The sequence below is a fragment of the Salmo salar genome, chromosome ssa11 (genome assembly GCF_905237065.1).
Source record: "Salmo salar chromosome ssa11, Ssal_v3.1, whole genome shotgun sequence".
Classification (NCBI taxonomy): Eukaryota; Metazoa; Chordata; class Actinopteri; order Salmoniformes; family Salmonidae; genus Salmo; species Salmo salar.
In genome coordinates this window covers 40,050,857-40,078,625 of record NC_059452.1, presented here as the reverse complement: position 1 = coordinate 40,078,625, position 27,769 = coordinate 40,050,857, and the positions used below count along the sequence as shown (strand labels likewise).

Genomic DNA, 27,769 nt, shown 5'->3' with positions numbered 1-27,769 from the left:
AACCCATGATAGTACTATTAACAGAACCCACGGTAGTACCACTAACAGAACCCACGGTAGTACCACTAACAGAACCCGTGATAGTACTACTAACAGAACCTGTGATAGTACTACTAACAGAACCTGTGATAGTACTACTAACAGAACCCGTGATAGTACTACTAACAGAACCTGTGATAGTACTACTAACAGAACCTGTGATAGTACTACTAACAGAACCTGTGATAGTACTACTAACAGAACCTGTGATGGTACTACTAACAGAACCTGTGATGGTACTACTAACAGAACCTGTGATGGTACTACCCTAACACAACCCGTGATGGTACTACCCTAACACAACCCGTGACGGTACTACCCTAACACAACCCGTGATAGTACTACTTACCTAACCAATGATAGTACTACTAACAGAACCAATGATGGTACGACTAACAGAACCAATGATGGTACGACTAACAGAACCAATGATGGTACTACTAACAGAACCAATGATGGTACTACTAACGGAGCCAATGATGGTACTACTAACAGAACCAATTATAGTACTACTCTAACAATACCAATGATAATACTACCCTAACAGAACCCATGATGGTACTACTTACGTAACCAATGACCGTATTACTCCAACAGAACCAACGATAGTACTACTTACGTAACCAATGACAGTACTACTAACAGAACCCATGATAGTACCACTAACAGAACCCATGATAGTACCACTAACAGAATCCATGATAGTACCACTAACAGAATCCATGATAGTACCACTAACAGAACCCATGATAGTACTACTCTAACAGAACCCATGATAGTACCACTAACAGAACCCATGATAGTACCACTAACAGAACCCATGATAGTACCACTAACAGAACCCATGATAGTACTACTCTAACAGAACCAGTAATAGTACTACCCTAACAAACCCATGATAGTACTACTTACGTAACCCATGACAGTACTACTTACCTAACCAATGACAGTAATACTAACAGAACCGGTGACGGTAATACTAACAGAACCGGTGGCGGTAATACTAACAGAACCGGTGACGGTACTACCCTAACAGAACCGGTGACGGTACTACCCTAACACAACCTGTGATGGTACTACCCTAACAGAACCCGTGATAGTACTACTAACATAACCGAACCCGTGATGGTACTACCCTAACAGAACCCGTGATGGTACTACCCTAACAGAACCCGTGATAGTACTACCCTAACAGAACCCGTGATAGTACTACCCTAACAGAACCTGTGATGGTACTACTAACACAACCTGTGATGGTACTACCCTAACACAACCTGTGATGGTACTACCCTAACACAAACTGTGATGGTACTACCCTAACACAACCTGTGACGGTACTACCCTAACAGAACCCGTGATGGTACTACCCTAACAGAACCCGTGATGGTACTACCCTAACAGAACCCGTGATAGTACTACCCTAACAGAACCCGTGATAGTACTACCCTAACAGAACCTGTGATGGTACTACCCTAACAGAACCTGTGATGGTACTACTAACACAACCTGTGATGGTACTACCCTAACACAACCTGTGATGGTACTACCCTAACACAACCTGTGACGGTACTACCCTAACAGAACCCGTGATGGTACTACTAACACAACCTGTGATGGTACTACCCTAACACAACCTGTGATGGTACTACCCTAACAGAACCTGTGATGGTACTACCCTAACACAACCTGTGATGGTACTACCCTAACAGAACCTGTGATAGTACTACTAACATAACCGAACCTGTGATAGTACTACTAACATAACCGAACCTGTGATAGTACTACTAACATAACCGAACCTGTGATAGTACTACTAACATAACCGAACCTGTGATAGTACTACTAACATAACCGAACCTGTGATAGTACTACTAACATAACCGAACCTGTGATGGTACTACTAACATAACCGAACCTGTGATGGTACTACTAACATAACCGAACCTGTGATGGTACTACTAACATAACCGAACCTGTGATAGTACTACTAACATAACCGAACCTGTGATGGTACTACTAACATAACCGAACCTGTGATAGTACTACTAACATAACCGAACCTGTGATAGTACTACTAACATAACAGAACCTGTGATGGTACTACTAACATAACCGAACCTGTGATGGTACTACTAACATAACCGAACCTGTGATAGTACTACTAACATAACCGAACCTGTGATAGTACTACTAACATAACCGAACCTGTGATAGTACTACTAACATAACCGAACCTGTGATAGTACTACTAACATAACCGAACCTGTGATGGTACTACTAACATAACCGAACCTGTGATAGTACTACTAACATAACCGAACCTGTGATAGTACTACTAACATAACAGAACCTGTGATGGTACTACTAACATAACCGAACCTGTGATAGTACTACTAACATAACCGAACCTGTGATAGTACTACTAACATAACCGAACCTGTGATAGTACTACTAACATAACCGAACCTGTGATGGTACTACTAACATAACCGAACCTGTGATGGTACTACTAACATAACCGAACCTGTGATGGTACTACTAACATAACCGAACCTGTGATAGTACTACTAACATAACCGAACCTGTGATAGTACTACTAACATAACAGAACCTGTGATAGTACTACTAACATAACCGAACCTGTGATAGTACTACTAACATAACAGAACCTGTGATAGTACTACTAACATAACCGAACCTGTGATGGTACTACTAACATAACCGAACCTGTGATAGTACTACTAACATAACCGAACCTGTGATAGTACTACTAACATAACCGAACCTGTGATGGTACTACTAACATAACCGAACCTGTGATAGTACTACTAACATAACCGAACCTGTGATAGTACTACTAACATAACAGAACCTGTGATGGTACTACTAACATAACCGAACCTGTGATAGTACTACTAACATAACCGAACCTGTGATAGTACTACTAACATAACAGAACCTGTGATGGTACTACTAACATAACCGAACCTGTGATAGTACTACTAACATAACCGAACCTGTGATGGTACTACTAACATAACAGAACCTGTGATAGTACTACTAACATAACCGAACCTGTGATGGTACTACTAACATAACAGAACCTGTGATAGTACTACTAACATAACCGAACCTGTGATGGTACTACTAACATAACCGAACCTGTGATAGTACTACTAACATAACAGAACCTGTGATAGTACTACTAACATAACCGAACCTGTGATAGTACTACTAACATAACCGAACCTGTGATAGTACTACTAACATAACCGAACCTGTGATGGTACTACTAACATAACAGAACCTGTGATAGTACTACTAACATAACCGAACCTGTGATAGTACTACTAACATAACCGAACCTGTGATGGTACTACTAACATAACAGAACCTGTGATAGTACTACTAACATAACCGAACCTGTGATAGTACTACTAACATAACCGAACCTGTGATGGTACTACTAACATAACCGAACCTGTGATAGTACTACTAACATAACCGAACCTGTGATAGTACTACTAACATAACCGAACCTGTGATGGTACTACTAACATAACCGAACCTGTGATGGTACTACTAACATAACCGAACCTGTGATGGTACTACTAACATAACCGAACCTGTGATAGTACTACTAACATAACCGAACCTGTGATAGTACTACTAACATAACCGAACCTGTGATGGTACTACTAACATAACCGAACCTGTGATGGTACTACCCTAACGGAACCCGTGATGGTACTACCCTAACATAACCCGTGATAGTACTACCCTAACAGAACCCGTGATAGTACTACCCTAACAGAACCCGTGATGGTACTACTAACACAACCTGTGATGGTACTACCCTAACACAACCTGTGATGGTACTACCCTAACACAACCTGTGATGGTACTACCCTAACTGAACCTGTGATGGTACTACCCTAACATACCCGTGATGGTACTACCCTAACACAACCTGTGATGGTACTACCCTAACAGAACCTGTGATGGTACTACTAACACAACCTGTGATGGTACTACCCTAACAGAACCTGTGACGGTACTACCCTAACACAACCTGTGACGGTACTACCCTAACACAACCTGTGACGGTACTACCCTAACACAACCTGTGACGGTACTACCCTAACACAACCTGTGACGGTACTACCCTAACACAACCTGTGACGGTACTACCCTAACACAACCTGTGACGGTACTACCCTAACACAACCTGTGACGGTACTACCCTAACACAACCTGTGACGGTACTACCCTAACACAACCTGTGACGGTACTACCCTAACACAACCTGTGACGGTACTACCCTAACACAACCTGTGACGGTACTACCCTAACACAACCTGTGACGGTACTACCCTAACACAACCTGTGACGGTACTACCCTAACACAACCTGTGACGGTACTACCCTAACACAACCTGTGACGGTACTACCCTAACACAACCTGTGACGGTACTACCCTAACACAACCTGTGACGGTACTACCCTAACACAACCTGTGACGGTACTACCCTAACACAACCTGTGACGGTACTACCCTAACACAACCTGTGACGGTACTACCCTAACACAACCTGTGACGGTACTACCCTAACACAACCTGTGACGGTACTACCCTAACACAACCGGTGACGGTACTAGTCTAACAGAACCGGTGACGGTACTACCCTAACACAACCTGTGACGGTACTACCCTAACACAACCTGTGACGGTACTACCCTAACACAACCTGTGATGGTACTACCCTAACACAACCTGTGACGGTACTAGTCTAACAGAACCGGTGACGGTACTAGTCTAACAGAACCGGTGACGGTACTAGTCTAACAGAACCGGTGACGGTACTACTAACAGAACCGGTGATGGTACTAGTCTAACAATACCAATGATAATATTACTAACAGAACCCATGATAGTACTACCCTAACAATACCAATGATAGTACTACTCAAACAGAACCAACGATCGTACTACTGAACAGAACAGAACCAGTGTCCAAGGCTCCTTTGCAGTACATCCACTTCTCTCTCCATCTGCTAAACCCTTCTGTAGTATTGATCGGGCTCAATGCTGTGCTGTGTAGGCGGTGTGATTAATATCCTTGATTAGGAAGAGATTACCCTGGTGTGGGGAGTTAGCGCTGGCCCTGCTACAATTCATCGCACTTAGACTGCTGCCTTGTTTTTGTTCATTTGTCAGGTCAGAAATCAAGGATCAATCGCTGGTTTATTTGCCTAGTTCAAGTAGCAATGCGGGGTGGGGATGTTATTATGGACACTTTCAATCTGACTGGTCACAGTCGTTGACATTGAGTGGGCAGCGATTGGCATCATTTGTTTACAGATTCTGTGTCTGATTGTGAAGAATTGTGTTGTTAGTAGTAAAAGGACTGTGAAAACGGTTGTGTGACATGATCCACTTGGAACCGTGATTGCCGTATCGTAATATATTTTCTGTCGTGGTATGTATTGTGAGCTTACAATACTTATCCCTACTATTTCATGCACCCACTTTTTTTAAAGCAATTCAATTCATGTATGTATTATTTATAGAGTTGTTTTGATTCACGCGTAGTGTGGAAATGTTCATGTACAAACTGCATGTTGTGTTATTTACAGCGGGCTGTGTTGGCCCCACTGTGTAGCCAAAGCATCAAAATCCAGACTTCAGTAAACTGTTTACCCAACATGCTCATTCACCACATCTGGCAGAAGGATCAACATTACTCAAGTCCTTCATCAGCTTTCTGTCTCCAACCTGCCTGTCCTGAATACAAAAAAGCATGTGGCTACTTGTGATTCTCACTCACTTAAAGCCTCTTCTCCATTTTGAGAAGACCAACGCAATAGCTATTGTTGTCATGGAGACCGCACAGTCCATGTTTAACGGGCTGTTTTTTTTTTACAGTCCAAGAGAAGACTATGCAAACAGTGAGCTGTGTATGCCCTGTGTGGTTGAGCAGTGATCCAGCAGTGACTCCAAACAGACCATGACTCCAGTCCTCATTATAACAGTAGGACGGACCACCTGAGGACCGAACATAAATAATGCAGAGAGAACCAGAGTTCTGCCGCCACCACCTCGCTGACAAACCCTTCCCCCTCGACCACATGGTTGAACCCCTAGCCCTGGAGGGCATGGTAAAGACATCCCTTACGACACCATACCACACCGTTATGACACTCTATTCCTGTGAGTGACGTATTTTCTACCTCCTCTATATGGGGTTTCCTATGGATGTGGGCAAGGGCCAGCAGCTTTGGCTCTGAAAAATAACCCGCAGCAAAAAAATCTAATTCTTTATCTACATTTGATCATAATTTCCTCCGACAGTCGCAATGAAAAGTGTGAGATGAAAGAGTTGAAATTCCAATGAAGAGGTAATGACCATGGCGAGTCGATAGTGATATTGGTCTTTCTCTGCTGTGTGTTTTCCCCATCTCCCGTCTGTATGTTTAGCTTGGTCTCTCTTAAAATGTACACTGTTTCCTACTTTGTTACCAGAGGCAAGGGCCCTTGACTCACTGCCACCAGCCTCTGCCAAGACAGCCTTTTTAAGCTGTGATAAAAAATTTACGAGAGAGAGAGAATGCTATGGTGGAGAACAGAGGCCACATTCGGAGAGAAGCAGCTGCTCCCTGATAGCGGTTGGAAGGTCTCCTCAGTACTCGGCAGTGTTCTGCTCTCCCATGCCCACCATGAATATTGCATTAGCCCACTACAGGGCCCCTTGTGTTTTCCCCCCAAGAGAGGAGAGGAGAGCAGCCATGGTACTGAAGCGTACGAGGAGTCAAGCCCACACTCCCCCACACCGCCAGGCCCATCCACATTTAGCTTGCACAGGCAGACGCTCCAAACTCCAGACCAGCTTTCCATCAGCATAATCTCCCAGACTGACTCAGAGGACTCCTGTCTCATAATGTGTCAACCTCAATTATATTAATGTGCGCACCCGAGAAAAATGTCTGACATTTGCTGGCATTTACAGGACGAGTAACTGTTTTCTGGCTGGTGTTTTTTGCTCAAGCTGAGTCGTCTTAGAGGCCCTTTTGAAATGAATAAACCACATATTGGCTCTGTGATGACCCGTCTCCCACTGATTAGCTAAAGAAACAAAGCTATGGTAAATGGCAGCACCGAGGCCACAATTATGTCAAAATACAATTTTTTTTTGTTCATATAATCTCCACAGCAATTGAAAATTGGCACCTCTTTGAACAAGGTCAATGATGGTACAAGTGAAGAGGCCATTTTGAGAGGCTAGCCTAGCTGGCTGTTATTAGCCATTAGCTTAATTCCCTGGCCTTTAAACACAAACACCTGGAGGCCAGGGGCAGTCCTGACTGTGAGGTCAGCCCCTGTTAAGCTGAAGCTTTTGTCTCGCGAGCTCCCTCCTTCCCCCCCTCATCCTCCTCCTCCTCCTCCTCCATAGTGTTTCATTAGTGTTTCACCGACTCCATTACCCTGCTGTAATGTGCACTTAGCTGCCTAATCTCCATGCGGCTGACATGTGACTCCCCCAGTGCACTTTGCACACCTTCTCTCATTTGATCAGGGGACATCCTCTGAGAATGCCAATCTACTGGTTAATGCAGAAGAGGCATGTGTTCCTTTCTTGCTATCACTCAACCTTCCTGTCGCTGCACTCTATCGCACCCCCGCCTTAATTCTTACGTAATTTTTAAAATTCTGTCCTATTTCCTCATTGCTGTTTCTGCTCAAGGTGTTATTTTCAATGCTAATGAGGCACAGCAGCGAGCAGCGGTTTGTGGCGAGGCAAGCTGAAAAGATGGTGATATGCTAATAAAGACGGTTCAAACACGAGCGATTCTCCTCAATAAAGCTAAAGCGCTACATGCTGTTATGCTTGAGGTCAATGTGTTCACTTCAGCACCGTTCTTCACTTTTTCCTACAACCCATGAGACCTGCAAATGGAGGACCAGTAATTGAAGAAAGCGCATACTTTCTCAAGACAAGCACTTAAAAACAGTTCAAGGGTTCAAACTACCTTGAAGAGGTAAACAACTTGTTCTGGGTTTTGTTGAAGGCATAGGTTTTGCCTGTCCATCTGTGTTTACCTCAAGGGCTTATGTTGTCTCTATGCATCATGCTTGCTAGCACTGCTGCACTTTGCCCACTCTCACTGTGAGCACATGCCCAGCCACTAGCCATAACTCTCTCTGGTAGTCTAGGAGATGTGCTGATCTGTCCAAGCTCTTGGATAGGTTTGGAATTCCATTTGTAAGGGCGGCAGGTAGCCTAGCAGTTAGAGCGTTGGGCCAGTAACCGAAAGGTTGCTAGTTCGAATCCCCGAGCACCAGGGTCGCCGTTGATATTGGCAGACCCTGGCCGTGACCCCACTCTCCAAGGGTGTCTCGGGGGGAGTTGGGATATGCACAAAAACACATTTCTATTTCACACCTGCCTGTATATGTACATGTGTGAAATAGGACAAATATAAGCACCTAATTATTATTATAAGCCCCCAGCAATTAGGCCAATGTTTCTGGCCTTCCCTATCGCTAATTAACTGGAACCAGCAAAGCTTTCCTCTGAATCTCGACTGGGTTGTGTGTCTTCCAACAGATCTCATGTCCCAGTTTAGTATCCCACACAGTTTTTCACACCAGAGATATAGCCGCCGATCGAGACCGTAATCACTGGGAAATATCCCATCTTTTCCCTCCATTTTGACAGTTCACATTGCAGAGATGTACAGCTCACCAGCCTGTGCATCTGAAAATAATCTCCTTCGTCTTGACTTGTCAGAACAAAATGTGAGAACCCAGAGGGGTTCTCCACTGAGTCAGCGATGAGGGAGGGAGATGTCAAAGACGTTGTGGCTCTATTTCAAACCAGTTCCACCTGCAGGCAGCTTTCGCTAAGTAGTTCCTGTTGTTTAGCTCGCCACAGCTAAGGCCAATGAAAAGAATGCCGTGACAAGAGCTAAAGCAACGACTAAGTAAACTGATTAATGCGTAACTGTGAGCAAAGTTGGCCCCAGGTAGTAAGCTACATCTGTTACAAATGACTTCATAGATCTATGGAGAGAGACTGGCATGATGTCAGCTAGCCTCACTGCAGGTGTTTAGCTTCAACCTTATGTTATTAGCTTCACTGTTTTGCTAATGGGAAGAATGTATTCAAATAATCCTTTTGCTTGTAGTCTGTAGTCACCCACTTCTTTTTTAATTATATGGATATGCATGCATGTACTATCTCAGTCGGTAGAGCATGGCACTTACCATGCCAATGGTCTTGAGTTGGATTCCCCCTGGGGCCACCCATATGTACAAATGTATGCATGCATGACTGTAAGTTGCCTTGGAGAAAAGCATCTGCTAAATAACATATTATACTACTATGGCATCTACTTTCCTTTCCCAGATTATTCCATTATTATTATTATTATTATTATTATTATACTATTAAGTAGCACAACTTGTCACCAAAGTTTCATCATATAAACGAATATATCAACTTTAGCCCTAAAGACTCTTTAGTTCTACTTTACACTTGTGGCGTTAGGCTAGTTGTTGCATCTCTGCTAATGTCTGTTCTAACCAACTTAGCCCAGGATCAGGGACCTGAGCAGGATAATCCCTCGTCTGGCTCCACCCCCCCCCCTCCACATTGGGCCAGCAAGCTGTCTTTGTGCCATGCATCCTGAGTTGGCCTGAGGTGTAGAAACAACACCCCTTTCCTCACTTTATGGCTATGCTAACATCTTTTAAAGCTAGAATCCTTGGTTGCTACATCCACTTTTGGACTTATAAATGAATGATATATATACCCATTGATTCTTGAAGACTATAATGTGTACAGTAAATGCCTCATGAGCTTAGTTCAACTGTCTTACCCCATCATAATCCAATATAAAAACTTGTTTTACGCCAATGTTTGTAAACAACGTAAATGCAAACGAACAATGTACAGCTTCAAAACATAGTTAAAACTATACATTTGGTATCATGGATGGTCAGTCCTTGCATCCATAGCTCTGTCTATTAATTTGAGAGTGGTTACATTTCTCCAGCCCCATCCCTTAAATTTGAGAAAAAACAAGGGGTACAGAGCACGCTTTGTTATTGTTTCAATTAAGGATTCTAGCTTTAAGCTAGCAATTAGCTATGCAGCGAACGTCTAACAATTGTAACTGTTACTTACCGCAAGTGATCTGGTACGTGCTTCCTTTCTTCCTGCCTTCCTTGAAGCAATCACTGATCCAACATTATTGGAATGGTGAAAGCTACATAGAGGAATACTTGCTTTCACCCATACTATTGGGTAAGATCTGTGAATACATGAAGAAAGATAATTTTGGGGGGTCTTTAAAAAGCTGCAGACTGTGTGAATTTGTTTGCTTACCCTACAGTAACTAACACATAAACCTCCATTGATGTGACTTGTAGACAAGAGCTAGCTTTCTGAAGCAGGCTAGTTGCTACACTCTAAGAACAACAAGTGCTATCTACAACCAAAAAGGGTTATTGGGCTGTCCCCATAGGAGAACCCTTTGAAGAACCCATTTTGTTTCCAGATATAACCCTTTGAGGTAGAACACTTTTGGATTCCATGTAGAACCCTCTCCACAGAGTATTGTACATAGAACCCAAATGGGTTCTGCCTGGAACCAAAGGTAGCTCAGTTGGTAGAGCATGGTGTTTGCAACACCAGGGTTGTGGGTTCGATTCCCACGGGGGGCCAGCACAGGAAAAAAAAAAAATGTATGAAATTGTATGAAATGTATGCATTCACTACTGTAAGTCGCTCTGGATAAGAGCGTCTGCTAAATGACTAAAATGTAAAATGTAAAAATGGTTCTACCTGCAATCAAAAAGGGTTCTCCTATGAGGACAGCCTCAGGAACCCATTTCAAACCCTTTTTTCTAAGGGTGTAGATAACCTACAAATCATACCGTGTGCAACAATTTCCTAGTCCAATGAAAAAAAACACTTCTTGGCTTTCTTGTTTGCAGTGTGTTCTTCCAACGTTAGTGCTACCAAGACCGGTGTACAGTACATGGGAATAGATTAGAGAGAGAACTGAAGACAGAGGGATTTTAGAGAAGGCAAGGTGAGTTTTAAAGACAAATGGCAGTAATAAAGAGATATGAGTCATAAGAGTTCAGAGTATTTCCGTTGTATGAACTTTGTTAAAAGTCAAGGAATTTAAAGTAATAGAGGAAGCTGGAACAATCTAATAATGAATGTATCCATTGAATTTCAGTTGTCAAAAAGGGATATTTGTTCTTGGGAAAAGTGGATGTAAAACAGGTGAAACTGGTTATATAAGATATGTCTCTGGTGAACTCAAAATAGTTGTGGCTTTGGAATCTGCTTCAAATTCCTCACAAAGAGTTATAGCCCACACCTTTGTATTTGAAGTCGGCTGAGAAGACTGAAGACAACTCTTAATGTTTCAATAAATGGTTTATTTGGAAAGGTGGCTGGGGGATTATAATAATCCTGCAGCCTATGTTTTATTATTAATGGCATGCATTTCCTCTGTGCCATGAACATTCATCTCACTCATTACTGGATTCCTCCTCCCTGATTTTTCAGCAGACATATTTATTACGACCGGGACTATACCAGTATCACGATGCTTGTTAGTATCATGGCAAGGAAACAAAACACAAAGCGGATTTAACTTCTTTAGGAAAACAGCCCTGATGTTGGAAACAAACATCATTATGTTGTCATTCAGAGTCACATTTATTTATTTTCTATCTATAGCTCACAATATTTTACATACAACAGGTTTTTAAAGGACTAAAGAGTTTGATCTGCTTTGTGTTTTCATTTTTCCCATGGAATTTTTTTGGCAACACTGGTATCGTCACATTCCTGATATATTAAACAACATTAAGAAAAATGTTCTTTCACATTATAAATTGTCTCTATTCTTTATAAATCCATCATTTGTTTTTAGTAATCAATTATCTTTAGTGTTATGACATTTTAGTCATTTAGCAGACGTTCTTGTCCAGAGCAACTTACAGTTGCTGTATTGACGTGAAGATGGCTAGGTGAGACAACCACACATCACATATCATCAGCTACATTTTCCCTCAATAAAGTAGTTATCAGCAAAGTCAGCGCTAATAGGAGAAGGTAAGTGCAGGGTTAGATATATTTTCAATATTTCAAGTTTTAAAAATGCAAATTGGTGGATCATCACTTCAAACCGATGGTTGAGAATCTTCCATCTCATGTCAGACACCAGGCACATGATCCCACCAGCACTTATTTAGTGCTTGGGCATGGAATGTTTAGGCTAATGTTCATATTGAGTGATTTGGTCATTGGCTGTATGTTGGGTGCATCTTGTCAAGTAGTTAATACATTGACATATTGCATTCTATTATGTAGGGCCGGGACGATACTAGTAACGCTCTATTGTTTCCATGGCAAAAATGAAAACACGAAGAAGATCAACCTCTTTGGTCCTTTAAAAACATGCTGTATGTAAAATATTGTGTCCTATAGCTTGGAAAATAAAGAAATAAATGTCACTCTGGCAACATAATGATGTTTGTTTTCAACATTAGGGCTGTTTTCCTAAAGAACTTAAATCCGCTTTGGGGTTTGTTTGCTCTGCCACGATACTAAGGAATATCACGATACTGGTCTGGTCCCAGCCCTACTGTAGTACTATGGTAAGCTGACGTTTGTGTCCCCCCAGTATGACTTGTTTAAAGACAGTAATTGGCTTACGGAAGATATTGTACACAATCCGACTGTTTGCTTCAAACCAAAACCAGTCCAGAACCAGCTGAGTAGACAAGAAACAGCAGATTGACCTTGGGGTCAACGTTGATTAAGCAGGCTTATGGAGCGAACCAGTTAACTCTCAAGCATATGTTCTGCCTCAGCCTGTTTTTGCTGCATCAAGCAAAAACAATTAACCAACCAACTGAAATTGTCACAGCGATACAGTACCTCCCATCTGTTTCCTCCTCCTGCATGATACTTCCTTACATGCTTTTTCACCACATAATGTTAGCCTGCAAAGTCCGTGTTTGTAGACGGATGTTGGCTTCTTTTTGTAGACCATATACAGTACCACGTGCCACACTCTAAACGTTTCTGACATGTGGCAGGCAGGTCCCTTGGGGTTGCCCTCTGAAGTTTTACGTCGCTAGCTATCTAGCTAACTGTGTTGGCCGCCCTCTGCCTTGCGTCACCGGTTTGTTCTTCTTCACACACCACCTAAGAGCAACTGAGCTTCCGGAATACTATGTACGCAAGTGTCAGTCCCAGCTGAGCCTCTCTTACAGTGGGCTAAATGAGCTACTTAACGCCCCCAGGCTTGCAAATAACCTGATTACCAATGACTGTAAAATGATGTCGCTACTGATGCTGACAGTCCTTTATATTGTTTTGGAATTTGGTCTTCAGCTAGGCTCTACATTTAAAATGTTCCCCAATCAGCCCACACTTCATAATTATGGAGCACGCCGTCTTAATTCCTCTGGCTGCTCGTTAAGCTCTGGAGGAGAAGGGTTGACCCACTTTACATGGGAGTCTATGGAACCCCTGGTGACAGACAAGCCCCTCTCCTGCACCAGGAAGCTCTCTCTCCCGACAGAATATAATATGACGTTTAGCAGACACTTTTATCCAATGACACTTAGTCATGCGTGCATACTTTACATACAGGTGTTCCTGGGAATCAAACCCACTATCCTGGCGTTGCAATCGCCGTGTTCTACTAACTGAGGTACAGAGGACTGTGCTCTACTAACTGAGCTACAGAGGACCGTGCTCTACTAACTGAGCTACAGAGGACCGTGCTCTACTAACTGAGCTACAGAGGACCGTGCTCTACTAACTGAGCTACAGAGGACCGTGCTCTACTAACTGAGCTACAGAGGACCGTGCTCTACTAACTGAGCTACAGAGGACCGTGCTCTACTAACTGAGCTACAGAGGACCGTGCTCTACTAACTGAGCTACAGAGGACCGTGCTCTACTAACTGAGCTACAGAGGACCGTGCTTTACTAACTGAGCTACAGAGGACCGTGCTTTACTAACTGAGCTACAGAGGACCGTGTTCTACTAACTGAGCTACAGAGGACCGTGCTCTACTAACTGAGCTACAGAGGACCGTGCTCTACTAACTGAGCTACAGAGGACCGTGCTCTACTAACTGAGCTACAGAGGACCGTGCTCTACTAACTGAGCTACAGAGGACCGTGCTCTACTAACTGAGCTACAGAGGACCGTGCTCTACTAACTGAGCTACAGAGGACCGTGTTCTACTAACTGAGCTACAGAGGACCGTGCTCTACTAACTGAGCTACAGAGGACCGTGCTCTACTAACTGAGCTACAGAGGACCGGGCTCTACTAACTGAGCTACAGAGGACCGGGCTCTACTAACTGAGCTACAGAGGACCGTGCTCTACTAACTGAGCTACAGAGGACCGTGCTCTACTAACTGAGCTACAGAGGACCGTGCTCTACTAACTGAGCTACAGAGGACCGTGCTCTACTAACTGACCTACAGAGGACCGTGCTCTACTAACTGAGCTACAGAGGACCGTGTTCTACTAACTGAGCTACAGAGGACCGTGTTCTACTAACTGAGCTACAGAGGACCGGGCTCTACCAACTGAGCTACAGAGGACCGTGCTCTACTAACTGAGCTACAGAGAACCAATCAGGTTTTTAGAGCCACATGCAAAAAAATGTATATGAGTCTTATGCATTATAACCATTGATGCATTTATTCAGGCTTTCATAAGGGCCTTTTATGATAGTATGTTTTTGATGCCTAATGTCAGTATGTGATTAATTCTGAATGCATCTGTAGCATAAGGGCTGTTCAAAGGAGCTGTGGGCTGTTAGCCAGTCTTCTCATGCACTACTACTGGGTGATAGAAGGTACTATAAATTAATTCACTATGAATTATACACAGGTGGTTCTGATAGAGATGTTCTGCCTGTACTGTGGTCCACTCACTGAACAAGAGAGGCTTTTAAATAACTCTCTGTGCCTGGCTTTGCAGGTTGATCTCTGACACAATCGATCACTGTTAGAATGTAAGATTTAATTAAGCAATAAGGCACGAGGGGGTGTGGTATATGGCCAATATACTACGGCTAAGGGCTGTTCTTATGCATGACGCAACGAGGAGTGCCTGGATACAGCCCTTAGCCGTGGCATATTGGCCATATACCACAAATCCCCGAGGTGCCTTATTGCTTAATTAAATCTTACATTAGTTATTTAAAAGCTATTATAAACTGGTTACCAACGTAATTAGAGCAGTAAAAATAGATGTTTTGTCATACCTGTGGTATACGGTCTTATATACCATGGCTGTCAGCCAATCAGCATTCAGGGCTAGAACCGGTTTATAATAAACCATATTCCATTATTGTATTTGAGGGAGCTCCATGCTGTAATGTTTATACACCCCTCTGACGTGTACAAAGTAATGAAAGTGTAACGAGCTCTGAAATTGGACCATGTAGATTTTCAGACATTGACTCCTCTGATCTTATTAGCAATGTATCAGTGATGAAGAATGGGGCTTCCATCATGTAGGCAGTACACACACACACACACACACACACACACGAGTGTCAAGCAGAGCTCTCACACAGAGAAGCCAGCGATACACTACACAACGTTAATTATCCATTTAAAACCATGGCCCATTGGCAGTGCTGAAGCACCGCTGCTGGAAAAGCCTCTCAGAGAGCCATAATTGCTTCTTATCTTTTGGAGGTCACACTGTGTCCAGTAGAACTAATCAATCTCTGGCTCAGACCTGCTGTTGGCCCCAAAGAGCTCCATAAAATAACATTCTGAACATTTGGACCATTTTAGATACCCCACCTTCTCCTAAAAGAAATCAATAGCTGCTGATGGCGGGTGGGTAAGTCTGCTCTGTTACTAAGGAATAGTGACGGGGAGCTGGTCGGTGGGTAAGTCTGCATTGTTGCTAAGGAATAGCGACGGGAAGCTGGTCGGTGGGTAAGTCTGCTCTGTTACTAAGGAATAGTGACGAGGAGCTGGCCGGTGGGTAAGTCTGCTCTGTTGCTAAGGAATAGCGATGGGGAGCTGGCCGGTGGGTGTCTGCATTGTTGCAAGGAATGCGCGGAGTGGCCGGTGGTTTCCGTTACTAAGGAATAGCGATGGGGAGCTGGTCGGTGGGTAAGTCTGCTCTGTTGCTAAGGAATAGTGACGGGGAGCTGGCCGGTGGGTAAGTCTGCTCTGTTGCTAAGGAATAGTGACGGGGAGCTGGCCGGTGGGTAAGTCTGCTCTGTTGCTAAGGAATAGTGACGGGGAGCTGGCCGGTGGGTAAGTCTGCTCTGTTACTAAGGAATAGCGATGGGGAGCTGGTCGGTGGGTAAGTCTGCTCTGTTACTAAGGAATAGCGACGGGGAGCTGGCCGGTGGATAAGTCTGCTCTGTTACTAAGGAATAGCGATGGGGAGCTGGTCGGTGGGTAAGTCTGCATTGTTGCTAAGGAATAGTGACGGGGAGCTGGCCGGTGGGTAAGTCTGCTCTGTTACTAAGGAATAGCGATGGGGAGCTGGTCGGTGGGTAAGTCTGCTCTGTTGCTAAGGAATAGTGACGGGGAGCTGGCCGGTGGGTAAGTCTGCATTGTTGCTAAGGAATAGTGACGGGGAGCTGGTCGGTGGGTAAGTCTGCTCTGTTACTAAGGAATAGCGACGGGGAGCTGGCCGGTGGATAAGTCTGCTCTGTTACTAAGGAATAGCGATGGGGAGCTGGTCGGTGGGTAAGTCTGCTCTGTTGCTAAGGAATAGTGACGGGGAGCTGGTCGGAGGGTAAGTCTGCTCTGTTACTAAGGAATAGCGACGGGGAGCTGGCCGGTGGGTAAGTCTGCTCTGTTGCTAAGGAATAGTGACGGGGAGCTGGCCGGTGGGTAAGTCTGCTCTGTTGCTAAGGAATAGTGACGGGGAGCTGGCCGGTGGGTAAGTCTGCATTGTTGCTAAGGAATAGTGACGGGGAGCTGGTCGGTGGGTAAGTCTGCTCTGTTACTAAGGAATAGTGACGGGGAGCTGGCCGGTGGGTAAGTCTGCATTGTTGCTAAGGAATAGTGACGGGAGCTGGCCGGTGGGTAAGTCTGCTCTGTTGCTAAGGAATAGTGACGGGGAGCTGGCCGGTGGGTAAGTCTGCATTGTTGCTAAGGAATAGTGACGGGGAGCTGGCCGGTGGGTAAGTCTGCATTGTTGCTAAGGAATAGTGACGGGGAGCTGGCCGGTGGGTAAGTCTGCATTGTTGCTAAGGAATAGCGACGGGGAGCTGGTCGGTGGGTAAGTCTGCATTGTTGCTAAGGAATAGTGACGGGGAGCTGGCCGGTGGGTAAGTCTGCTCTGTTGCTAAGGAATAGTGACGGGGAGCTGGTCGGTGGGTAAGTCTGCTCTGTTACTAAGGAATAGTGACGGGGAGCTGGCCGGTGGGTAAGTCTGCATTGTTGCTAAGGAATAGTGACGGGGAGCTGGCCGGTGGGTAAGTCTGCTCTGTTACTAAGGAATAGTGACGGGGAGCTGGCCGGTGGGTAAGTCTGCATTGTTGCTAAGGAATAGTGACGGGGAGCTGGCCGGTGGGTAAGTCTGCATTGTTGCTAAGGAATAGTGACGGGGAGCTGGCCGGTGGGTAAGTCTGCTCTGTTGCTAAGGAATAGTGACGGGGAGCTGGCCGGTGGGTAAGTCTGCTCTGTTGCTAAGGAATAGTGACGGGGAGCTGGCCGGTGGGTAAGTCTGCTCTGTTGCTAAGGAATAGTGACGGGGAGCTGGCCGGTGGGTAATTCTGCATTGTTGCTAAGGAATAGTGACGGGGAGCTGGCCGGTGGGTAAGTCTGCATTGTTGCTAAGGAATAGCGACGGGGAGCTGGTCGGTGGGTAAGTCTGCATTGTTGCTAAGGAATAGTGACGGGGAGCTGGCCGGTGGGTAAGTCTGCTCTGTTGCTAAGGAATAGTGACGGGGAGCTGGTCGGTGGGTAAGTCTGCTCTGTTACTAAGGAATAGTGACGGGGAGCTGGCCGGTGGGTAAGTCTGCATTGTTGCTAAGGAATAGTGACGGGGAGCTGGTCGGTGGGTAAGTCTGCTCTGTTACTAAGGAATAGTGACGGGGAGCTGGCCGGTGGGTAAGTCTGCTCTGTTACTAAGGAATAGTGACGGGGAGCTGGCCGGTGGGTAAGTCTGCATTGTTGCTAAGGAATAGTGACGGGGAGCTGGTCGGTGGGTAAGTCTGCTCTGTTGCTAAGGAATAGTGACGGGGAGCTGGTCGGAGGGTAAGTCTGCTCTGTTGCTAAGGAATAGTGACGGGGAGCTGGCCGGTGGGTAAGTCTGCTCTGTTGCTAAGGAATAGTGACGGGGAGCTGGCCGGTGGGTAAGTCTGCATTGTTGCTAAGGAATAGTGACGGGGAGCTGGCCGGTGGGTAAGTCTGCATTGTTGCTAAGGAATAGTGACGGGAGCTGGCCGGTGGGTAAGTCTGCTCTGTTGCTAAGGAATAGTGACGGGGAGCTGGCCGGTGGGTAAGTCTGCATTGTTGCTAAGGAATAGCGACGGGGAGCTGGTCGGTGGGTAAGTCTGCATTGTTGCTAAGGAATAGTGACGGGGAGCTGGCCGGTGGGTAAGTCTGCTCTGTTGCTAAGGAATAGTGACGGGGTGCTGGCCGGTGGGGTGGGTCAGATTGATTTCGTATTACGCGCTCGCTTTTTTGAAATGAAGGGTCCTCAGTCCGACCGCTCGCCTCTGCTGCTCCCATTTCTTGGGGTGATGGCCAGTGTGATGTAGTGATGAGGTTACCAGTATCACATTAAGTAGGGGGGGAAACATTTTGAAATAGCGCGATCTGAAAAGGTCATTTTGGTTGCCAAGAAAGAATTCCTACGGCTTCAGTTCCTACTAATTTGTGTGACGGGAAGTAATGCTTTGCCAAACAGGAATATGAGGGCGCTAGTTGTGTGTTGTGACACGTTTTCCATAATTATCAACCCCCCACCAAAGCCTGCATTTAATTGTTAACCCTCTTAAGTGTTTCAATAGGAAACATAACAGCAAACCGTTAATCAGAAGGGGCTTTATTACCCCCTGTCGGTTTCCTCTTCCCCTCCCCCCACCTCTCCCTATTCATTTCATAGCCATGCAGGCATTTGATGTGTTAGTTTGCTGCCTGAGGAACAGAGGAATGTAGTAGTATCTAGGGGAGGACATAGGGAGGTGGTAGGCTTTGAATTGGTCCCGTCGTTTAAATGTCACCAGGACAGCTCTGTGGGAGGTAGGGGTGAGGAAGGTCGGGCGGGGAAGGTGAGACGATAGCTGCTGGTTGTGTGTGTGTGTGTGTGTGAGAGTGATAGCAGCATGGCTCAATTTCCATTTTTATTAACAATCCAGTTACCTCTTCATGGAGAGGGATGGAATGGGCCCGGCAGATCAATGTCATCGTGCCTCCAGCATGCCAAGGAGCCTGGCCGCGGTGTTAACCACTTCCTCCCCCCCTCTTTACACACACTGCCCTCTCCCACCAATCAGTAGCCTGAATAGAGATTGGCAGGCCCATCAACACTGCACTCCCCACTCTGAAGACCAACATGGACATTCACAGCCCCTGGAGACTGCATCGTAACCTTGGGCTAACATAACCTTGGGCTAACATAACCTTGGGCTAACATAATCTTGGGCTAACATAACCTTGGGCTAACATAATCTTGGGCTAACATAACCTTGGGCTAAATGGACTACTTAACCAGACCACTTGATCTTCCTGTTAGCAGCAATGTCACATTCACAAATACCATTGACTCCTTTGAAAATGGCAAGCTACTGAACTGTAAAAGACTTGTCAGAAGAAAATCCTGAAATTTCTAGTCATAAATATGGCTATTAAATGATGTCAGAAGTGTGTTTTTTAAGCCATTGACGAGGCTCAGAGAAAGTGTTGCTCTAAAACACAGCTCGTCCAACCTAAGAATGAAGTCTCTGACGTCATATTAGACAGCTCAGAGGAGATAGAATATCCTGCGGTGTGACTGTCAGAAAAACACATTCCCCTGTGTCTGCTTATAACTGTCAAAATTCCATGTTCTCTAGTCTACTTTAAGTTGTCATTCTTTGGCACCAACAACATCTCGCCAACACAATGGCCAACGTCTTTTGACGGACATTTCAATTACCAACGTTTTCATAGCTCAAATGGGTAACAAATAATGTGAGAGCTGTAAGAGTCATTTGAGAAATGTCAGTCAGATGAATATAATGGGATTGAATAGATAAGATGCTTAGATAGGGGACATTGGACATTGTTTAGCTAGCAGTGTAGTGCTCCTACAGTACTCTCACCAGAGTGGGAACACAGAGGCTCTGTATGGAGAATGGTTGCTGAGTTAACATGAACTGGGGCTGGTGTTGGATACAAAGCATTGCTCCTCTTTCTCCTCACCATTGGTCCTTTTAAAGCCATGTGTGCATGTCATAACAACAGTGTATATATCTATTAATAGTTTTGTTGTGGTAGTGGAGCAACCCAAATATTCATCCCCATGTAGGTAAAAAGTAATGTTATATTTATAAACCAAGCTATAGAGGGGAATAAGCTACTGTAGGGATTTAGATCCTGACTACATAATGTTTCTGTTGTTATGTCTCTAGCTTACTCTCTCAGTTTCTCACACACACACACACACACACACACACACAGATGTCTCCGTGTGCATGGAGGCACTTCACTGGGGCTTTTCCCCAGAGATGAGCCTTGCACTTGAGCTGACCGTTAAACAAACGCTACTGTACACAGTCACGTGGGAACACAGCAATCCTCCCACCTGATGTCTGTAGTGTGTGTGTGTGTGTGTGTGTGTGTGTGTGTGTGTGTGTGTGTGTGTGTGTGTGTGTGTGTGTGTGTGTGTGTGTGTGTGTGTGTGTGTGTGTGTGTGTGTGTGTGTGTGTGTGTGTGTGTGTGTGTCAGAGGGAGCCTGAGAGAGCACCCGCAGGGGTGTCAGTGAAGGTTTAAGATATTCAGCTTGCTGTCAACGCTGACACATTTCTCCCTCTGCTCCGCTGCACTGATATGCAAATGCAGCCTCCTCAGAATGCGGAGCACTAGATCAGCATAAACGTATTCCCCCTCTGCTCTCTCTACCCCTCTCCCTATCTCTCTCCCTATCTCTCTACCCCTCTCCCTATCTCTCTACCCCTCTCCCTATCTCTCTCCCTATCTCTACCCCTCTCCCTATCTCTCTCCCTATCTCTCTCCTCTCTCCCTATCTCTCTCCTCTCTCCCTATCTCTCTCCCTATCTCTCTCCCCTCTCTTTACCTCTCTCCCCTTTCTTCCCTCTCTTCTTGCTCTCTGAGACTCACTCTTTCTCTCTCTGAGACTCTCTCTCTCTCTCTCTCTCTCTCTCTGAGGCTCTCTCTACCTCTGAGTGTGTCTCTCTCTGAGACTCTCTCTCTCTCGGAAACTCTCTCTCTCGGAAACTCTCTCTCTCTGAGACACTCTCTCTCTCTCTGAGACACTCTCTCTCTCTCTGAGACACTCTCTCTCTCTCTGAGACACTCTCTCTCTCTCTGAGACACTCTCTCTCTCTCTGAGACACTCTCTTTCTCTCTCTGAGACACTCTCTTTCTCTCTCTGAGACACTCTCTCTCTCTCTGAGACACTCTCTCTCTCTCTGAGACTCTCTCTCTGAGACACTCTCTGAGACACTCTCTCTGAGACACTCCCTGAGACTCTCTCTCTCTCTCTCTCTGAGACTCTCTCTCTCTGAGACTCTCTCTCTCTCTCTGAGACTCTCTCTCTCTGGGACTCTCTGTTTGGTCTTGACTGTTCTGTTCTTGACTTATGCCCCTGATAAAGGATTTGATTGTTTCTCTCAAAAGAAACTGTGATGTATAGGCAAGAGAATTGGTCTACACACACACACAAGCGTTCTGAAGGTTGGTGTGTGTGTGTGTGTGTGTGTGTGTGTGTGTGTGTGTGTGTGTGTGTGTGTGTGTGTGTGTGTGTGTGTGTGTGTGTGTGTGTGTGTGTGTGTGTGTGTGTGTGTGTGTGTGTGTGTGTTTGTACATGTGTGTTTGTACATGTGTATAACCCCTCTCCAAATCCCCAATGATAGAACAATGACAGCCCCTTACCGCCAATGCAGAGATACAATTAGTCTTATCACCAAAGCCGCTGAAATAAGCTATCTCCCCAAAATACTGTGTCATCAGTAATCTAGTCCCGACACAATGTCATCTAAATGCCAATGTCTGTCCCCAGTGATCCATTCAAAGCCCACGCTACATTTCCATTCTAATTAGATGTGGGCAGTCAACGGGCTTCTTTATAGGAACAATTTTTTAATAACCAGCAGTATTGACTTTTTCAGAGTCCCTCATTGGCTGTTAGAAAGAAGTTCCTGTTGATATGTTGTCCCTTTGACATTGGGGCTGCAGAGGAACGAAGTCTCTGTCTAGAAACCCAGCGTAAACACACGCCTATCGCTAAAGCCTGTCATGCTGATTCTTTGGGCTCTCTGTATTTGCAGTGGTGTGTGAAATATACATCAAAAGAAAGCTGTCCCTGCAGGACTTTACCACTGACCCTATTCTTATGACCGGTTTATTAACACGCAGAGAAAAATAGAAGAATCTTGATTGAATATTTGACTTCTTTTAATTCATTACAAAATGATTGTCACTTACCATTAGAAGAGGGTTGAATATAAACACAGCGTCCTGATCAACCATGATGGGGCAGTATGTCATTCTTACGACTTTAATACAGGCATTGTGATATGCCACTCAAGTTATATCAATGTCTTATTATGATTGAAATAATACAAAATATGAATTTGTGTTGCCCCCTCAGCAGTTTAGCTGATTTGATGATTTTTATAGCCGGGCCAATGTTTCTGAGGCATTTGACTACCTGAGGAGACATGGGGATTTTAGCAACGGCACTTTGCGTTAACGAGAGTGCCATGATGGAAGCTAATGCGAAAGGAATGAAATGTCTTCTGGACGCGTGCCCTCGCTGCAGCAGCATTGCCTTGGGGGCGTTTACTTCACACGAGGTCGTGGTGATTCAGCATTAGCACAAGGCGATCCCACTGTATCTAACACACTGCGTCGCTGCTGCACCAGTCACTCTGGCTCTCACTGTAAGAGCCCAGGGTGATTGATAACCACTGGGGAGCTGGCTCCTTACTGGAATTACTCATGTACACAGGAGGAATCTGTTTCCCTCGGTTGGGGCACATTAGTATGGGTGACCCTTGTCACTGGGAGATTTTTCACTGGAAAACCCCCAGTCAATGTTATGTGAGTAGGTTATAGAGTTATTAGACCAGAATGTGCTCCCTCCTTTTCTCCCTCCCTCTTTCCCCCTTAAACATGTCCGTTCTGGGCATTCTGTCCATTCTGGAAGTGGCCAAATATCCGGGAGTAGATTTCTGAAATGCTTCTTGATTATTTAAACGAACTCATTTGAACATGGTGCCATTTTACTGGCCAATCTCCTGGAAAGAGATGCTGTGAAGCAGGATTAATACGATGATGAAGTCATCGAAGAAACATGGACGCCACACATGGCAGCCAGACTGATTCCCTCCGTTTCGGCTCATTCACTTCCATTGGCTTTAGCTCCCCCATGTAGCAGGGTAAACCTCCAGGAGAATAGTTAAATATGATTCCACAAAGCACTTTTCTATTCCTCTCTATCTCATTATTGTCTCACTTCCCCTCTTTCCAACCCACCTAAACCCACCACCCACTCCCTGGGCAAGGTGCACAGCAGCAGGTGCGATCGACGGGGCGTCAGCCCCTATTTGGGACAGCGGCGTAAACACGCTGTCACCCTGCCTCAGTCGCTAGCTACCCACGCTCTGTCATTTGCCCTTCCCTTCCTAACCTGCCAGACTCAGGCTGCCGGCCCAGTTAGCCTAGCCTGTTGTGTGCCTGACTAAAGCAGCGCTGCAGCAACAGCAGCAGTAGAAATCACTCAGCCATTTCAGCCCCTCGGTGTCTATGAAAACAGCTTGAGGGGGAGAATGGAGAGAGAGAGAGAGAGAGGGGAAGAGGGAGAGAGATCCTCCAAGGGGAAGCTGCCTGCCTGCAAGTCGACTCACACAGCAGTACAACCCCCACTTGTAAATCTACCAGCCAGGGCTGAGGAAGAGAATGTAAATTAGGTGTGACTAACACCGGGATGAGAATCCAGGCGGTTTCTTTCTTTTCCCCCTCCCTCCTGCTGAATGATGTGTACACATCTACTTGGCTGCAGTAGTCAGTGTAGAGCCAGGAGATGTAGTCTAGGTCTGGCAGGTAGGGATTCTCTTGAGGCTCACTGAGTACGAGCTCTATTGGAAAAACCAGAAACAAGATGGATGCCATAGTGTCATCCCCATGCCTTGGCTTTAGGCCCCATCTACACATAGATTTATACCCTGGGTATTCTCATGCCCGGTTGTATTCCCAAGCAACATTAGAATATAGACTTTTCTTTAATAGGCCATCATTGTAAATAAGAATTTGTTCTTAACTGCCTTGCTTAGTTAAATAAATATCATAATGCTTTTACTCTCCTCGTCCTCATCACAATCCTCTGTTGGTGTGGAGTAATTGCCTGTAGTCTGAGTGTATCAAGCTTTGGTTATATTTGCATAGCAATCGTAAATCACCTTAGTGAATGGGGATTATCGTTCTCCAATACACGGTATGAATACAAAGAGCTCCCTAGCTGATTCATTGATTGGCATATCGGATATCCATTATTCCTTGTTTACGCCTAGAATTATTCCATTATCCCTCAATCGACAGTGAAGTGTTGCCTTTCAGTGTTTATGATCATCTCAAGGCCATTGTATTTAATTGGTGTGGTTGTCAATGGTCCTCCATTACAGGGTAGTAGTATACAGACAGACCTCTTGGCTCCATCTCTTGAGTTCTGACGCTGGATGTGAATGTTTATCAGAAACGTATTGGGCTCCTTCCCATCGGGCTGTAATGAGAACAGTGTGTGTATAGTATACGGTCAGAATAGTGGTGTGGAGTGTGGCCACATATCAACTGGTTAGTCTGTGTCCATAAGGAAAAAGGCTATTTTAAGCTTAGGTTCAGGGTTACGATTAGAGTAAACAGGGTTGGGAGTTTGGGTTAAGGTTTAGGGAAAATAGGATTTAAATGGAAATTCATTTTAGGTCCCCATGAGGATAGAAGAACATAACGTGTGTGCGCTCAAGTAGGGGTGTATTTTACAGGCTTGATGATGGTAGCGCTAGCCCTCTGCAGACACACTGCACCTATTATTGGGCCTCCCCAGCTGTAGTGTGTGGGTAATAAACCTCTCTACAGCAGCCCCCAAACAGACCAGCAATCAATGGGAAATTATCTCACCGATCGATGTGACAGCCTCTCTCTTTCTGTCTCTATATCGCTGTCTCCCTTTCTCTTGCTCTCTCTCTTCTCCCCATCTCACGCTTTCAGCATCCAGTCTGAAATGCTGTTGCTCAGCAGCCCACTCAGCAGCCCACTCAGCAGCCCCTCCAGCCATTAACAGAGAGGATCTAGACTGAGCTGGCATTAGCACTTCCCAGACACAATCAGCCGAGCTGGCCAAACGCTAACTCTTAATTACGCACTTGACAAGTGAACTATCAGCTTGCCATGTCTGGCTTGTTGTTGTTTAGCTCCGTGGGTTTCATGGTAAATCGTTTAGGGGGGAAATACTAGTTGATTTTATATTGAGGCAAAGAAGCAGTCAAATACTATTCTTGATTTGGTATGAGTGAAACTAGTGTACATGTTCTGTTAAAACCAGTCACCTGGTTTGGATTAGCCTATGCAAGAACACAAGTTTTCTGCAAGAATTCATGCTAGATGTACAGTACGTACACAACTTCAGGGGAAATGTTATTTTCACTCAGCCCAGAAACAAAGTCCTCTGTGTGGTGCAGGGCATTGGTTTGTGACATAAACATTCTCAAGCATTCAACATTGTCACTTGGGCAACCACTGTATTTTTAGCTAGTTGCCAGAATCCAGAAGCACTCCCTTTGCTGTGGAGATTTGGCTTCAGGCATAACAGAGAGACACACAAATAATACATGTCAGTATTTGAGGCAAGTTTGGAAATGGTGAGCAAACAGCACTTCTCCTTAACACCGTGCTTACACAGCCACTACCAGGGCATGGAGTTGAGCTCTAATGTGACAGGACAGATAGAAAAACAAACAGAAGTGACAACCACTGCTGCCTGTTATACATACATCATGTTTGTCCTACCTCAGCCCCTTGGATAACCAACCTCAGTGCTAACTGTCTGAATAGTATGAGTGTTTCTGGGCTCTGCCGTGCTAGATTACAATGTGTTTAGCTGTTAACTGCTGCTTCCACACAGACGATCTAACCTAATATGGCTTGTAGTGGCCAGGGATTGCTTGAGGGGCCTATGTGATGTGAATGACCTGTGTTGGGGGAATAGAGATGCTTATTTTGGCACTAGCTACAGTATTAACGTTTTGCAAGGGCTTTAAGAATAAGTAGGTAGAGTTATGTTAAATGTCGAGCCAGGTGACTGGTTGAATAAAGAAGAAATGGATGGGCTATGTTGGCGCTAAACTCCCAGATGGCTTCGATACGGCAATGAATAAGTACTGCTGAGAAATAGCCATATTAAGAGCAACGCAAATGCTAATTCAAGACTTGCAAAGAGTTCAATGTCACCAGAGGGCCTACAAAGCAGAGACCAGCGTACAGCCAGCTCTTGATACCTGTTGTGCCGCTTGAATATCCACAGAGCTTTCTAGGTCAAACAGCCGCGGATACATTTCAATTTTAGTGATTTAGGAGACGCTCTTATGCAGAGCAATTTACAGGAGCAGTTAGGGTCAAGTGCCTTGCTCAAGGGCACATCGACAGATTTCTTTACCTTGTTGGCTCGGGGATTCAAACCAGCGACTGTACCCACCTGGAGAGAAACAGAACCAGGGTTAAAACACTACACTAACCCTCCAACGCTCTTAACCTCTAGGCTACCTGGCTGCTAGCCTGCCATTGCAGATTAACTTGAGAGTTTTCTGCACAGCGTGCCATCTGCAACTGGCCCAGGGTTGGCTTTCAACTGCTTAGCTTGTTTGTGTTAACAAGCTAACTAGTAAACATTGCTTAACCTGCGATTACAAGATATCATGACTATGCTGCGGTCCTGATTGGTGTCAAAGTCTTGGCTGTTCAAATAATCCAGTCATACAACTAGGCCTACTCCAACATAAGACTCTGCTGCTGTTTTGTACAATCTATCCTTGCCAGCAGCAGTCATATTGAGCCCTGTCATCACCCAAAGAGGAAAGTCTGCTTAGAGAGCTTCTAGTGGACGACTGTAACTTGAAATGGTTGGGTAGGATGAGAAAAGGCTGGTACTCACTACTCAGATATACTTCAGAAAAGTAATAAGACTCATGTTTGCAATGGAGGAAGGGACAGGATCTGCCGGACATGTCTTGAATTGATGGTGTCAAAGACCTGTGGAAAGCTTCTATTAGGCTCTTATCTCCTCCATTGCAGGCTATGAGGCACGTTAGTGTATGTATGGGGGGTTTCTTTGCCACTTTGACTGGTCCATAAAGCCTATTAGGAAGTCAGTCAGTGGTGTAAAGCTGGGTTAACACTATGCTCTGTATTGATGGTCCTTTGAATGTAATGTGCTGTCACCGTAGTAGCCTAGCCCCCTGTGAGGACACAT

General features: G+C 45.1%; 1 protein-coding gene across 2 annotated transcripts in view; it reads left to right on the top strand.

Moving 5' to 3' along the window:
- Window positions 1-27,769, top strand: part of LOC106562773 (activating signal cointegrator 1) — a 73,127-nt gene that overhangs the window by 43,752 nt on the left and 1,606 nt on the right. Inside the window, exon 12 of one of the 2 annotated variants that reach the window (XR_006757578.1) lies at window positions 5,966-6,198. The exons of the other annotated variant lie outside the window; for it this stretch is intronic. The gene's annotated coding sequence lies outside the window, so the exon portion shown is untranslated. The remainder of the gene's footprint in view (window positions 1-5,965; window positions 6,199-27,769) is intronic. 2 annotated transcript variants of the gene reach the window in all.